This window comes from Rana temporaria, chromosome 4 (assembly GCF_905171775.1).
Source record: "Rana temporaria chromosome 4, aRanTem1.1, whole genome shotgun sequence".
NCBI classification, from domain to species: Eukaryota; Metazoa; Chordata; class Amphibia; order Anura; family Ranidae; genus Rana; species Rana temporaria.
In genome coordinates, this window is record NC_053492.1 from 341,172,805 (window position 1) to 341,188,802 (window position 15,998).

Below are 15,998 nucleotides of genomic sequence, written 5' to 3' on the forward strand. Positions count from 1 at the left end.
GTGAAAGTAACAGCAGGTCGTCTAGATAGTGGTGTAGACGGATGCCTTTCATTCTGATTAAGGCCACGACAGCCAGTAAGAGCTTTGAAAACACTCGCGGCGATGTTGTAAGCCCGAATGGGAGACACGTGAACTGAAGGTGAACACTGCCCACTGCAAACCGAAGGTATTTCTGAAATTCTGCCGCTATGGGCACGTGGAAGCAGGCATCTTTCAAGTCGATTGACACAAGCCAGTCGCCCGGTAGAATGGTCTGACGAATTGTGAGAAGTGACTCCATCTTGAATTTTTCCTTTTTTATAAAGGTGTTTAGATGCGTCAGGTCTATCACTGGCCTCCAAGAGCCGGACTTCTTCAAAACCATGAACAGAGGTGAGTACATTCCCTGAAATCTTTCTGCCGCTGGCACTTGTATAGCGGCGCCCTGGGACAAGAGAGTGTCTGTGTATGTTAGAAGGATATTTCTCTTTTCTTCTGAGTGAGGCAGAGTTGTGGGGACAAACTGAAGTGTAGGAGGGTTGACAAAGGTCCAGGAGTGACCTAAGGATACTGTCTTGACCGTCCAAAAGTCTTTTATTGAGGCTGCCCAAACGTGCCGGAATTGCAGAAGCCGAGCTCCAACCTGCTCCGTCTGAGCGATCCCAATATCAAAAGGACTTAGGGGTGTCACGGTTACCCGAAGTTGCCCCTTTTGTGGGTTTTTGACCCGTAGGTTGGTTTCTTCTCCAATTTTTCCTGAACTCTCTACCCGGCTTGTATCGACGAGCCTCTCTAGCACGATCTTGGTCTTGCCTGGGAAAAAATTTCCTTTGGTTGAAGGGACGACGGTCCTGGGGAAGGAACCCCGACTTACCCCCTGTGGCACGGGAGATAGCGCTGTCAAGTTTGTTCCCGAACAGGGAGGACCCTTGAAAGGGAATACGGCACCATGCCTGTTTAGAGGCTGGGTCGGCTACCCAAGGACGGAGCCATAGGGCGCGTTTAGCTGTAACAGATGAGAGCATGACCCGTGCCACTAAGCGGATAATGTCAAGGGAAGCTTCCCCCAGAAAGGCAGCCGCCATTCTTATTTCGTGAACTGGTAGGTCTCTGACCAGACACATTTGAAAGAGTAGAATCCACCTCATCCGTCCAGGTCTCCATTGCTTTGGAGAGGGCCGCAAGGGCCAGTGCTGGCTTACATGCCATACCTGCTGTAATATATATGCGCTTAAGGTCAGTATCAATCTTCCTATCCAAAGCATCTTTAAAGGAAACTGTGTCTTCTAAAGGAAGAGTAACATGCTTAACCAGTCTCATTAAAGCGGCATCCACCAAAGGGGCCGACTCTAAGTGTTTCACTTCTTCGCGTTTAAATGGATACATCTTTGACACTTTGGAGATCAAAGAATTCTTTCTTTCAGTGGAGGTCCACTCATCAGTGATCATTTCACTAAGTTCACCCAAAAGGGGAAAGCTAGGACGCTCTTTTTTGAGGTGTTTAAAATATTTTCTCTGTTTATTAGGAGCTTCCACCGGGTCTTCCCATTTTAAAGCGGTTTTGACTGCCTTCACCAGATTTGGGACTAGAGAAAAGTCAAAACCAGTGGAATTGACGACACTCTCCTCCTCACTAAAGGAGGACAAACTTGAGGAGCGATTACGCTGAGATGGACCCGGAACTTCAGAGTCATCTTGTACAAGGACTGGAGCTGGAACTACAGGTGAAAGGATGTCACCACTGGGATCAGGTTTATTCAGAGATTCCTGGACCACTTTCCTGACTAGAGCTTCAACTTGTTGGTCTCCACCTTCCCTTTCTCTTGTAGCCCGAGAAAAACAGGAATCACAGAGGGATTTGTCTTCTGGGACTTGAGCCCTGCACCCCCAGCAAGACCTTCTTCCAGAACTGCTGGAATGACGGTGGGAACGACGCTCAGAGGTGGATCTATATTTTTCCCCATGATGTCTAGAAGGTGACCTGCTCTTTGGGCGTTTAGAACTTGCTCTGGAATGATGCCGATGTAATCTAGTGACGTCAATATCTTCATGGACTGAAGGCTGACGATCAGACCTAGAAGGGCTGATGGTAACAGAAAAAAAGGAAAATCAGAAAAAAAACACAAATTAAATGACCCAAACAGACAGGCAGAGGAAATAAAAATTTCCATCCTACCTGCGGTGTAAGGGTTGGCCACCAGGGGGCGGTGAGACATCCATAGTGAAAAAGGCTTTATCCACTGCAAACAATCCAAAATTAGATGATAAGGACAGGGCATAGGCAAACACAATAGAAGCAACTTGATGCAGTATAAAGGTACCAAGTGCCGCAGGGCACCTTACCTTGTTCAACAGAAAACGTGCCTGGAAGTCAGAAACGATCCTAGGAGAACCCCCAGGATCAGCTGTCACTGACAGCCTTTTAAACTAGCCGCCCTGAATGACGTCACCGCGCCCGCCGCGTCCACAGCGCGCCTGCGCTGTGTCCGGCGTGACCCTGGCTACCGTGTGCGCATGCGCGAACGGCAGACAGACGCTACTGCGCACGCGCGAGCCAGAGACTCGCGTGCGCGCGCAAGCTCTCACACACAGGAATCGAGTGGAGGAAGGAGTGGAACGCAGCATGCGTTCCAGCTGCCATTAACCAACAGGTAAGGCTGTGCGGCGCAAACGAACAACACACATAAACAGCTGCCATATGAGAATAAAAGCTATACTTCACCAGCGATCTGGTCCAGCCTGGAACAGGGAGCATGTATACACCGCCTGGGTATCTTCATATAGGGGAAAGGGCCTCCTGCTAATAGCCAGGATAAACGACCAAAATGCTTGCCAGCCAATGGCTGGATAGTAAGCTCCACCAGGCATCGGTTTGTACTTGTTCACTCCACCCTGCTAATAGCTGGGACATGTTGGATACTAGTACATATAATCTCCCAAAATAAATACCGCCAGGACTGAACCTTTAGATTAAAATTAAATAGGTCCTAGGAGGAGGACAAAAAAGGAACACTGTCTATGGCCAGGAAGCAAAGCTTTATGGGAGTAGGGTCCTATGAGGTATGAGAGGCGGGATTAACCCACACGTAGGCTGCCATGGAGTCTGTCAGGAAAGCTCTATTTGTGGGTACAAAATGATAAAAATTTAGTTTGGGTACAGTGTAGCACGACCGCGCAATTGTCATTCAAAGTGCAACAGCGATGAAAGCTAAAAATTCGTCTGGGCGGGAAGGTGTATACGTGCCCTGTATGGAAGTGGTTAAAGCATGACATGTTAGGTATCTATTTACTCTGCATACCATCATCTTTTACATTCTAGCAAAAAAATGGGCAAATTTTTGTGTTGTTTTTTTTTTCTAATGCATGAAAGTGTTTTTTTTCCCAAAAACTTGCACTTGAAAAACTGCATTTGAAAAACTTCTGCGCAAATACCGTGTAACATAAAAAATTGCAACACCCACCATTTTATTCTAAAAGGTCGCTGCTAAAAATATAGTTCTGGCCTGTATTTGGCATGTCATTTTCTTTGGGGGGGGGGAGTGGGTAGCGGGTTTAGATAGGTACTTCCTGGACCACCTAGGGGGAGAGGCGGCGACTCATCTCCCCTAGGTAGTCCCTCCCTCTCTGCAATCTTCTGGGACATGTCACAGGTCCCAGAAGATTGCCTGGCCACTGGGAGATGCACAGTGCGCACCCGGCTGTGACGCCGCAAGCTGTCACAGCTGGTTGCCCAAACTTGCAATGACAGCATGGCAGAGAGGAGGGGTAGAGGAGTAAGGCTTCGGGCGGCCACACCGCTGGGCTGTGGGACAGGTGAGTGTCTGTTAAAAGTGTAGCTGCTGACTTTTAATAAACTTAAAAACGAGTGAAACTACGCTTTAAGTTTGGCTGAAGAGGACTGATTTCTCTGGATTGCTAAATTTGTATTGGGGACCCGGGATACCCTGCATACCAGCAGAGGTAAATCAGCACCTGTGTCAGGGAAGTGAGTGGGAGACAGAGACTCACAAGCTGTGTAGCAAGTGGGAGCTCTCAGACAAGCTGAGACACAGGCTACAACCCCCCCTGTATGGCCTGCTTGGCACCCTTACTTTGGAGGAGCCCAATTCCTGTAAGGGACCGAAGATTAGCAGTGCACTTGTTGTTGAAAAAGACACAAGTCCATCTGGTTCAACCAATAAAAGGGAAAAAAAATCATACAAACCCTTATAGACAATCCTATACCCACAGTTGATCCAGAGTAAGGCAAAAAAAACAGCAAAATATGATCCAATTTGCTGAAGCAGGGGAAAAAAATCCATCCTAATCCACCGAGAAGCAGTCAAATATTTCCTGGTTTCAACTTTACCTATAAATGTTAGCAGGGCAGCCATCAGGAATTATGGGGCTCCTTACAAAGCTTCAGGCATGGGCCCCCTGGAGCAGAGAACCGGGGGGGCGGGGGGCCTGCCACAAATTGAGAAGCGGGGGGGGGCCCTTTACAAAAAAAAGGGGGGTAGCCATCCGGGGCCCTTTATTAAAAAATAAATAAATAAATATATATATATATATATATATATATATATATATATATATATATATATATATATATACACAATTATTTTTTTAAAGAAATTACAAAAAAGGGGGGTTGCATACAAAGCTTCCTCTGATTGTCTGAAGCAGAGAAGCTGGAAGATAATGTCTCAATTCCCAACGTAGGCATCCGGGACCTCTGGGCCCTTTAATAATAATAATAAAAAAAAGAAACCTCTGGGCCCTTTAATAAAAATAAATAAAAAATATAAATAAATAAAAATAAACATTTATAAAAAAAAAGGGGGGGGGTTGCCATCCAGGGCCCTGGGGACCTCTGGGCCCTTTAATAAAAAAATAAAAAATAAATAAATAAACATTTATAAAAAATAAAAAAAGGGGGTTTGCCACATAGGGCCCTGGGGACCTCTGAGCCTTTTAATAAAAAATATATATATATAAAATAAAGAAATAAACAATTTTCTTTTATAAAAAAGGGGGGTTGCCACCCGGGGCCCTGGGGACCTCTGGGCCCTTTAATAATAATAATATATATATATATATAAATAAAATAAATAAAAAAATATATAAAATAAATATTTTTTTATAAGAAAGGGGGGTTGTCATCCGTGGCCCTGGGGATCTCCGGGCCCCCTGTACCCCTAAAAAAAAAAATTTTTTATAAAAAATAAATAAAAAAAGGTGAGTTGCCATCTGGGGCCCTGGGGACCTCCGGACCCCTAAAAAAAAAAAAAAACCTCCGGGCCCCTTACAGGGGTACTGCCTGTACCCCCCTGATGGCGGCCCTGAATGTTAGTATCCAGTTATAATATGTACATTTAGGAAAAAATCTAGGCCTTTTTTAAAGCAATCTACTGAGCTGGACAGAACCAGCTCTTAAGGGAGATCCCTTTTTAAATATAGGCCCACATTGGCCTTACGGCTATCCAGTGGTACTATGCCAGGATTTGGACTGTTTAGTGATTTAGACTGAAGTAATCTGTCTTTTTATTAAGCCGTGATTCAAATAAACTGTTTTGCTTTCAACAACCTGGCTGGCAATCATTCAAGAGCTAGCCATGTTGTGGGGATGCTTTTCTTCAGCAGGGACAGGGAAGCTGGTCAGAGTTGATGGGAAGATGGATGAAGCTAAATACAGGGCAATCTTAGATGAAAACTTGTTATGCCCCGTATACACGATCGGATTTTCCGTCGGAAAAACCTTGGATGGTTTTTCCGACAAAATTCCGCTCAAGCTTGGCTTGCATACTCATGGTCACACAAAAGTTCTCTGAACTTTTGACTGTCAAGAACGCTGTGACGTACAACACTACTACGAGCCGAGAAAATTAAGTTCAATGCTTCCGAGCATGCGTCGAATTGTTTCCGAGCATGCGTCTGAATTTTACACGTCGGAATTGCCACAGAGACAATCAGAATTTTTCCATCTGAAAAATTGAGAACTTGCTCTCAATCTTTTGCTGGTGGGAATTCCGACAGCAAAAGTCCGATGGAGCATACACACGGTTGGAATTTCCGACGAAAAGCTCACATCGGACTTTTGTTGGTGGAAATTCCGACCATGTGTATGGGGCATTAGAGTCTGCAAAAGACTTGAGACTGGGGCAGAGGTTCACCTTCCAGCAGGATAATGACCATAAACATACAACCAGAACTACAATGTTATGGTTTAGATCAGGGGTCCTCAAACTACGGCCCGCAGGCCGCATACGGCCCGCCAAGGCGATTTACCCGGCCCACGGCACGGACTGTCCCTTTTATAAGATTGCAGCACTTCCCCCTCCCCTCTGCTACATTAGTCACACAAGACACGAAGCGTGACAGGTCCAAACAAAGGGTGGGACTTTTCGAGTTAAGAAGCGGGTAATTGGTTATTAGGCAGTGGGGCGGTCCCAGCAATCAATCCTCTGCCTTTCACTTGAAAAGTCCCGCGCTTTGTCCGATCCTGTCAGGCTTTGCGTCGTATGTGAATAAGGTGGGGGGGGAGGGCTGTGCTGTGCTGTGCTGTGATATGCGGGGGGTGGGATTGCTGTGCTGTGATGTGATGTGCTGTGATATGCGGGGGGGGGGGATTGCTGTGATGTGCTGTGATATGCAGGGGGGGGATTGCTGTGATATGCGGGGGGGATTGCTGTGATGTGCTGTGCTGTGATATGCGTGGGGGATTGCTGTGATGTGCAGGGGGGGATTGCTGTGATATGCGGGGGGGGGGATTGCTGTGATATGCGGAGGGGGGGATTGCTGTGATGTGATGTGCTGTGCTGTGATATGCGGGAGGGGATTGCTGTGATGTGCTGTGATATGCGGGGGGGGGGATTGCTGTGATGTGCTGTGCTGTGATGGGCTGTGCTTTGATATGCGGGGGGGGGGGATTGCTGTGATGTGATGTGCTGTGCTGTGATGTGCTGTGCTGTGATATGCGGGGGGGGGGGGGTTGCTGTGATGTGCTGTGATATGGGGGAAGTGCTGCTCTGTTGCTCTGTGATGAGGGGGAAGTGCTGCTCTGTGATGTGGGGGAAGGGGGACTCTGTGATGTGGGGGAAGGGGGACTCTGTGATGTGGGGGAAGGGGGACTCTGTGATGTGGGAGAAGGGGGACTCTGTGACGTGGGAGAAGGGGGACTCTGTGACGTGGGGGAAGTGGGACTCTGTGATGTGGGGGAAGGGGGACTCTGTGATGTGGGAGAAGGGGGACTCTGTGACATGGGGGAAGGGGGACTCTGTGATATGGGGGGATCTGTGATATGGGGGGACTCTGTGATATGGAAGGAGTCTGTGATTGGGGGGATCTGTGGTGAAGCTTTATGATTGGTGGATCTGTGATGGGGGGGCTTTGTAATGGGAGAGATATGTGATGGGGAGCTTTGTGATTGGGGGGAGTCTTTCATAGAGAGGAGTCAGTGATGGGGGGATCTGTGATGGGGAGGGGGGAAGAGTCTTTGATGAAGGGATTATGTGAAAAACATATTGGTATATGTTGATTAACTGTTTTTTGTGCACTACAAAAAAAGATATGTGCAGTGTGCAAAGGTATTTGTTTATATTTTTTTTCAAACTATAGTCTGGCCCCCCAACAGTCTGAGGGACCGCGAACTGGCCCCCTGTTTAAAAAGTTTGAGGACCCCTGGTTTAGATCAAAGCATATTCATGGCTCGGTCAAAGTCCAGACCTACAGTATCTCACAAAAGTGAGTACACCCCTCACATTTTTGTAAATATTTTATTAAATCTTTTCATGTGACAACACTGAAGAAATTACACTTTGCTACAATGTAAAGTAGCGAGTGTACAACTTGTATAACAGTGTAAATTTGCTGTCCCCTCAAAATAACTCAACACACAGCCATTAATGTCTAAACCGCTGGCAACAAAAGTGAGTACACCCCTAAGTGAAAATTTCCAAATTGGGTCCAATTAGCCATTTTCCCTCCTCATTGTCATGTGACTGGTTAGTGTTACAAGGTCTCAGGTGTGACTGGGGAGCAGGTGTGTTAAATTTGTCGTTCTCGCTCTCAGGCCGGGTTCACACTGGTGCGACACGACACTCTTCCTACTTTGGATCCGACTTTGCCCTGCGACTTGAAGTCCGACATATGTCCGACTTTCAATGAACTGGGATCCGACTTGGATCCCTGCCAATATCAGGTACTGTGTTTGATATGAATCTTGAGGGGGAACTCCACGCCAAATTTTAACAAAATAAACGGCATGGGTTCCCCCTCCAGGAGCATACCAGGCCCATGTGTCTGGTGCGGATTTAAAGGGGAACCCCCTACGCCGAAAAAACGGCATGGGGGTCCCCCAAAAATCCATACCAGACCCGTGTACAAGCAGTAGCCCGGCCGGTCAGGAAAGGGGGTTGGGACGAGCGAGGGGCCCCCCCTTCTTAACTGTTTCAGGCCGCATGCCCTCAACATCGGGACCCGGCATTACAGCGGGAGGGAGCGTCGAGTCAACACTGGAAGAAAAGAAGAGGGAAGAAGAAGGCGATGGAGGAAGACCGGGCCGGACGCTGCCGCTAGTAAAAGAGCTACAAAGAAGATAGCGGTGGCGCAGCCCGGCAGAAGGCACCGGGGAGAGCAGAAGAAGAGAGCGGAGAAGACGAAAGAAGACCCCCGAAGTCAGAAGAAGACCCCCGGAGAGTGGAGAAGTCGGAAGAAGACCCCTGGAGCTGACTAATAAAATATTTTAAAAACCTGTATAGTGTGTTTCTTTTTTTACACTTTTCCTCCAGGTGAATGGGTAGAGGTACGATGTACCCCATACTCATTCACCTAGGGTGGGGGGCCGGTATCTGGGTGCCCCCTTGTTAAAGGGGGCTCCCAGATTCTGATTAAACCCCCGCCCACAGACCCCCTGCCCCAGAGCACCTATCTACCCATGTTGAGGGCATGCGGCCTGGCACGGTTAAGGAGGGGGGGCGCTCGCCCCCACCCCCTTTCCTGAATGGCCGGACTGCTGCTCGGATACAGGTCTGGTATGGATTTTGGGGGGACTCCCACGCCGTTTTTCGGCGTAGGGGGTTCCCCTGTAAATCCGCACCAGACCCATGGGCCTGATATGGTCTTGGAGGTGGAACCCATGACGGTTTTTTGTTCAAATTTGGCGTGGAGTTCCCCCTCAAGATCAGCAGAATACAAGTCACATGCGGAGCGTGCAAGACTGCGTTCCAACTTTGATCCGACTTCAATGATATTCAATGGAGTGAAGTAGGGCCAAAGTTGGACCAAAGTAGTACAGGGAGCATTTGCAAAGTCGCTCCGACATGTGTCGGACCAGTTAAGATGGCTCCCATAGGGAAACATTGATTTTCACACGTCATGCGACATGAGCTCCCAATGTCGGAGCAGTGTGAACCCGGCCTCACTGGTCACTGGAAGTTCAACATGGCACCTAATGGCAAAGAACTCTCTGAGGATCTGAAAAAAAAAAAGAATTGTTGCTCTACATAAAGATGGCCTAGGCTATAAGAAGAATGCCAAGACCCTGAAACTGAGCTGCAGCACTATGGCCAAGACCATACAGTGGTTTAACAGGACAGGTTCCACTCAGAACAGACCTAGTCATGGTCGACCAAAGAAGTTAAATGCACATGCTCAGCGTCATATACAGAGGTTGTCTTTGGGGAATAGATGTATGAGTGCTGCCAGCATTGCTGCAGAGGTTGAAAAAGTGGGGGGTCAGCCTGTCAGTGCTCAGACCATACGCAGCAAACTGCATCAAATTGGTCTGCATGGTTGTCGTACCAGAAGGAAGCCTCTTCTAAAGATGATGAGAAAATCCACAAACAGTTTTCTTAAGACAAGCAGACTAAGGACATGGATTACTGGAACCATGTCCTGTGGTCTGATGAGACCAAGATAAACTTATTTGGTTCAGATGGTGTCAAGTGTGTGTGGCGGCAACCAGGTGAGGAAAGACAAGTGTGTCTTACTTGCAGTCAAGCATGGTGGTGGGAGTGTCATGGTCTGGGGCTGCATTAGTGCTGCCAGCACTGGGGAGCTACAGTTTATTGGAGGGAACCATGAATGCCAACATGTACTGTGACATACTGAAGCAGAGCATGATCCCCTATCTGCAGAGACTGAGCCGCAGGGCAGTATTCCAACATGATAATGACCCCAAACACACCTCCAAGACGACCACTGTCTTACTAAAGAAGCTGAGGTTAACCACTTTCTGACTGCCACACGAACATTTATGTCGGCAGAATGGCACGGACAGGCAAATGTGCGTACAGGTACATCCCTCTAAATTTGTCGCCGTGTGGGCGCACGTGTGCCCCTGCCGCATGTTCCGTGACTGTGCCTGCGGGACCTGTGATCGTGTCACGGAGCGGCAGAACGGGGGGATGCCTGTGTAAACAAGGCCAGGACACTGATCGTCTGCTCCCTCTCATCGGGAGCAGCGATCAGTGTCGTGTCACAGTAAGCCCTGCCCCCCACCCAGTTAGAATCACTCCCTAGGACACACTTAACCCCTTCCTAGCCCCCTAGTGGTTAACCCCTTCCCTGCCAGTCACATTTATAAAGTAATCAGGACATTTTTATAGCATTGGTCGCTGTATAAATGTGAATGGTCCAAAAATAGCGTCAAAAGTGTCTGATGTGTCCACCATAATGTTGCAGTCACAATAAAAATCGCTGATCGCCGCCATTACTAGTAATACAAAATATTAATAAAAATGCCATAAAACTATCCCCTATTTTGTAGACCCTATAATTTTTGCGTAAACCAATCAATAAACGCTTATTGCGATTTTTTTCTTTTTTTTTTTTTTACCAAAAATATGTAGAAGAATAGGTATCGGCCTAAACTGGGGAAAAACATTTTTTTTTTTAGATATTTTTGGGGGATATTTATTATTGTAAAAAATATTGCTTTCAAAATTGTCGCTCTATTTTTGTTTATAGCGCAAAAAATAAAAACCGCAGAGGTGATCAAATACCACAAAAAGAAAGCTCTATTTGTGGGAAAAAAGGATGTCAATTTTGATTGGGAGCCACGTCGCGCAACAGCGCAATTGTAAGTTAAAGCAACGCAGTGCCGAATCGTAAAAAGGGGCCTGGTCATTTGGTAGCCAAAGCCAAAACCTCCGGGGCTGAAGTGGTTAAAGGAGATGGACTGGCCAAGCATGTCTCCAGACCTAAACCCTATTGAGCTTCAGTGTTGTCACATGCGGTTTTAACACCCGCTAGGGGCCAAAAAAGGTTAATACCGAAGGAGTGGTAAAGGAGCGGTTTACACAGCGCTCCTTCACCACTCCAAAGATGATGCCTGCAGGAGATTTTTTTCCTCCCGCCAGCGCATCGCCTCAGTCTGAAAGCCCAAGGGCTTTCACATTGAAAATGCTGGGGCAGGATTATTTCAGGTGTTATTTATGCGATATTTTTAGCGCTAACACGCCTGAAATACGCCTCAGTGTGAAAGGCATTAGCATTTCCTTCATTCTCTCAGACACAGATGGGGTAGGGAATTGTGGGATGCCCAACTTGAAAAATGTCCAGAACACAGACAAAGGGACAACTTTCTTTGTATTTACACAGATCTTCCTCTTCCTTCCTTCTGCACAAACTTGATTCCTTTACAACACCTGCTGCTCACTTATGAGGGAACTTTAGCTAGTTCAGCAAAGGCCCATTACAGGCAGAGACTCAAAGCCCTGTTTGACATAGTACAAAGTTGCAGTGAACAGCAATCACACTTCCTTCTGCCTTCCTGTGGTCACTGCTCCCAGTTCCACTTGCTTGCAGAGATGCTAGCCCACCTGGCTGCTATTTCTCCCAGTCCTCCCAACTGACACACACACATGGAGATCTCCCAGGGCAAGGTTAGATGAAGACTTGGCACAACACGGTCTTCAAGAAAGTACTGTTATATAGCTGACAGTCTTTCCTCTTGTCTTATCCCCGCACTGTGCTAATCTACTCACTGTCTATGCTTGCTCATTCCCGCTGCCTCTCTGGCATGAATCCTTCCAACTGCCTTCTGTGGTATGATCCTTCCAGGCCAGCTTTCCTGAGCTCCCAGCCAGAGGTAAACCCCTCTCCCCGGTAAGGGGTCCACCAATAGCCCTTCCTCAGCATTGCTTCTCCATCTTCCACCCAACTCCCCTGCTGGCATGGTTCATGTCTATTTGAAAGCTTCTTTAGCTTTCTGCCAGGCCCCCAACCTGGATATTGGCTAAAGGCCCCTAAATATTCATGGAAGCTCCTCCTTACCTCTGCCCAATAGTTCTAGAGCATTCTCCAATGTCCCAGAAACAGGGGGAAGCACCAGACAGCTGCCAGGATGAGTCATTCAGCCCTGGCCTCTAGTAACCCTGACCCAGATTTAGTGACTCAGGATTTATCCCTGACCAGAAAATGCTTTTACCTACTCTGACTTCTAGTAGGACACACTAGAGGGTGCTACAGGTGAAATAGGGGGAGGAAATGTGGCCAGCTTGTCCTATTTACTATACCAGATAGCCAAAAATGGAATGAGACAATGGAGTCATAGAATCTGACAGTCCCCTTTGAATAGGATGCAACCACGGGGCATGAGCCAGATTTTAACCTGCCAGCACTTTATCAAGGGGTACCCAAAGTTTGTCCTGGACATGTTGATTCCAGTTAATAATGCGCATCAGGGAATTAACCTGGTAGAAGGAGAAAGGAGAAAAGATTGGGCAGTCCTAGGCCTCTGATGTTTTTTGTGTGACAAATGAGTAGATAAGATATCATACGAAACCTGAAAATGCACGACGTACCAAGCGGAAATAAGACTTGGGTATCCTCACCGGGGGCATTTGTATACAGTAAAAGTAAAAAAACTTCATCATCAGAATCATCATCTTCAATATACTTATGTGACTCAACCAAGTGAATTTAGTCTTATCCTAGGGCTGAAGTTCAATCCCTGCTGCCCTCAAAAGCCAAGGGAAATGAGCAGAATGGAGGTCCCCAGGGTTGGCCATCCATTTAATGCCTAAATAGGTAATCTGATTCGGTTGCCACTAGAAAGGAAATTAACTTTCCAGAGGCTTTCGATCTACACAAGCAATATTATTGGGCAGGATAGCGGATTTGCTCAAGTTTATTTTGAAATTAAAGAGTTCCTGAGACCCTATTATCTGTTTTCTGGAAATTATCCAACTCCTCTATACCCATTTTGGAGGGACATTTTTCAAAATGGAATTTTACAATTATATGCTTGCCTTGCAGTGCCTTTGAAGTGGATCATAGGAGTGCGCACACTAATCACTACGTGCGGTGCCATTCTCCCTATTGCCCGGACTTACCCCCTGTGTTGCGCCCCCACCCGCAGTGCTGCTGGCTTCTCTTCTCTCCCCCCAGCTGCTGTAGGGATGTTTCAGGATGGAGAGCGGGGGAAGGGGCTAGTAAAAATGTAATTTACCAGCCCCTTCCTTTTTCTTTTTTTTTTTATTGGAAAAAGCCAACTTTATTTGGATAAAAGTCATTTGACAAAGTAGTTGCTTATGTAGAATAATAAAACCGTACATTATAACAGTAATTTTGTGTGAGATTCTTTGTACATACATGTTAAGGCACAAGTTTATGAGGGTATAGACATCCAGTATATAAGAAACTTCATGTCATTCAGCTACCAATACAGTTCTGATTAAGATTTTCATGGTTAACACCGTCATATGACAGTCACCTTCTACTTTATAAGTATGCCTGTCTGCTGGGCTTGGATTATTTTAGGCGCATGTTTCTCCATCCTCTAACCATCTATCCCACACCTTTGAGTACTTATGCGCGCACTTTCTATGGGCATAGACTCATTTTTTAAATGGTAGTGCATCATTAACGTCCCAACCCCTTCCTTTTCTAAATGAACACAGTGAACACACTCGCTGCGTTCATTCATAATGCAAGCATGGAAAACTGGGTGTACTATGCTTCAATTTGTGAATGAACAGGAAACCGCTCAGCACAGAACACTTCCCATTCATTCACTGTCCAGTGCAGCTGAGACTGCAGAGAATGGCATGTGTGTTTGAGATTTGGGGTGCACACCCTAATGCAATAGGCTGCACACACCTATGAAGTAGATACGCTTTGGAAAAACTATTGAAAGGCCCCCATTTTGAAAAGTAGTACCCTGGGGCTGCTTGTCATGAATAAAACAGTAGCACCAAAGTGTTTTAGGAGGGCCATTTTGTTGAGAAATCATGACCATAAAAGCAATTTTTTCCTACCACACATACACGTTGAGCTATTATAATTTGAGTAAAAACATTTACAAACATTGCAGCCAAAGTTTTTACACATTCCTTTTGACAAAAAATACCTTTAAATGTTTGCGTTACTATAGAAAAAACATTTGTGGTTACTTACCCTTTGAGTCACCTGACACCCACTTTGTTTATGTAAATACTTTTTCTCAGGCGCATTTAACCTGTTTCCTGGACTTGGAACTGCAAGCCTGGGTTTGAAACTCAGCAAATCTACTTCCTGAGAAACACCTCACAGTTCATTAGACATTTTTTGCACATTTTAGAGTTGCAGTCTCCTTATTTCTCATGTATTTAAATCTACATTGATTCAATGTTATAATCTTGATCAGACTGGCCCACCAACCCACAGCCCTACTGAATAACAGGAGTTCAAGATATTCTCCTTTGTTACAAGATTTGCTATCTTTTCTAGGCAAAATTACTGGTTTGATGCGCTGACACATAGTTTCTCATTTTAAAGCCATGGTTCCCAGATGTCCCTGATTTTGAGGGACTGTCCCTCTTTTGGAACAAAGGCCCTCTCTAGCTCTTTCCACCTCAGTTGTGTCTCTTGTGGTTTGATGTATACAACTCTATACAAAGGTACTATTACTTTCATCCAATCTCTAAATTATTGCATTTGTTCATTTCAAATTCTCCATGTATTGATGTGTGGCAGGGGGTGTGTCCTTTTCTCACATCATTTTGCTAACAGGTTTCCCTCTTTCCCATCTCAGAACGTTTAGAGATTTGTTGAAGCTATAGTCTAAAGCAGTGGTCTCCAAACTGCCTGGGGCTGGATGTGGCCCTTTGCTTGCCTTTATCCAGCCCTTGAGGCATTATTCCTGCCACAGACATCAACAAAGGGGGCATAATTCCTGCCACTGACACCAGCAATGGGGCATAATTCCTTCTACTGATAACAAAAATGGGGCACTGTTCCTCACACTATTTCTCCCTCTAATACCAAAGATTGGGCATTGTTCTCTCCCACTAGGCACAATCTGACCCCCCTAAAGTCTGAAAGACAGTAAACTGGCACTATCTTTAGAAAGTTTTGAGACCCCTGGTCTAAAGGGCAAGAAGCCTGACTATTGCATGCAAAAGTACTATAAAAACAATACAAGTTGGTTAAATTTTACAAGCTGCCATACAATGCGATCTGGTGCAGGCAAATGGACTGCATTTGTGATCTGTGGAGTGCTGTTAGGAATACATTGACACCAGCAGCAGATCGCGCACCCAGTGTGTTCTGAATGCAGTGCGGTAAACGCACATGGCACGTGGGTTTCTCACACAGTGTTCTGGTGTGAATGAGGCCTAATACCGATACCCTCCTGCCTATAAACCCACAAAGAGTCTGATATCAACAGACAATCAACATATTTCTTGATATGTTCTTAAAGCTAAACTCCATGCAAACAGCAAAAATTATGCTGTTGAAACACATATGAGATCCTCTAGCTATGGCAAAATAGCAGGACATAGACATATTCTCTGATAACTGATTACAGTGTGGTACACCCCCCTATGTTTTCATTGTCAGAGACAGGGCTTTTTTTCTCAGAGAAAAGGTGCAGGAACTCACCCCCCTCACCTAGGTCATGCCTGTCTTCGCCCACCCCTAGAACTGCCCCTAGAACCACCCTTTGTCTCCACCCTTACACACCTCCCAGCACTGCCCCCTTTTGAGAATAGGGAATCAAGTACAGTAAAACTAATGACTGCAAGCATAATTCGTTCCAGAAACATGCTTGTAAT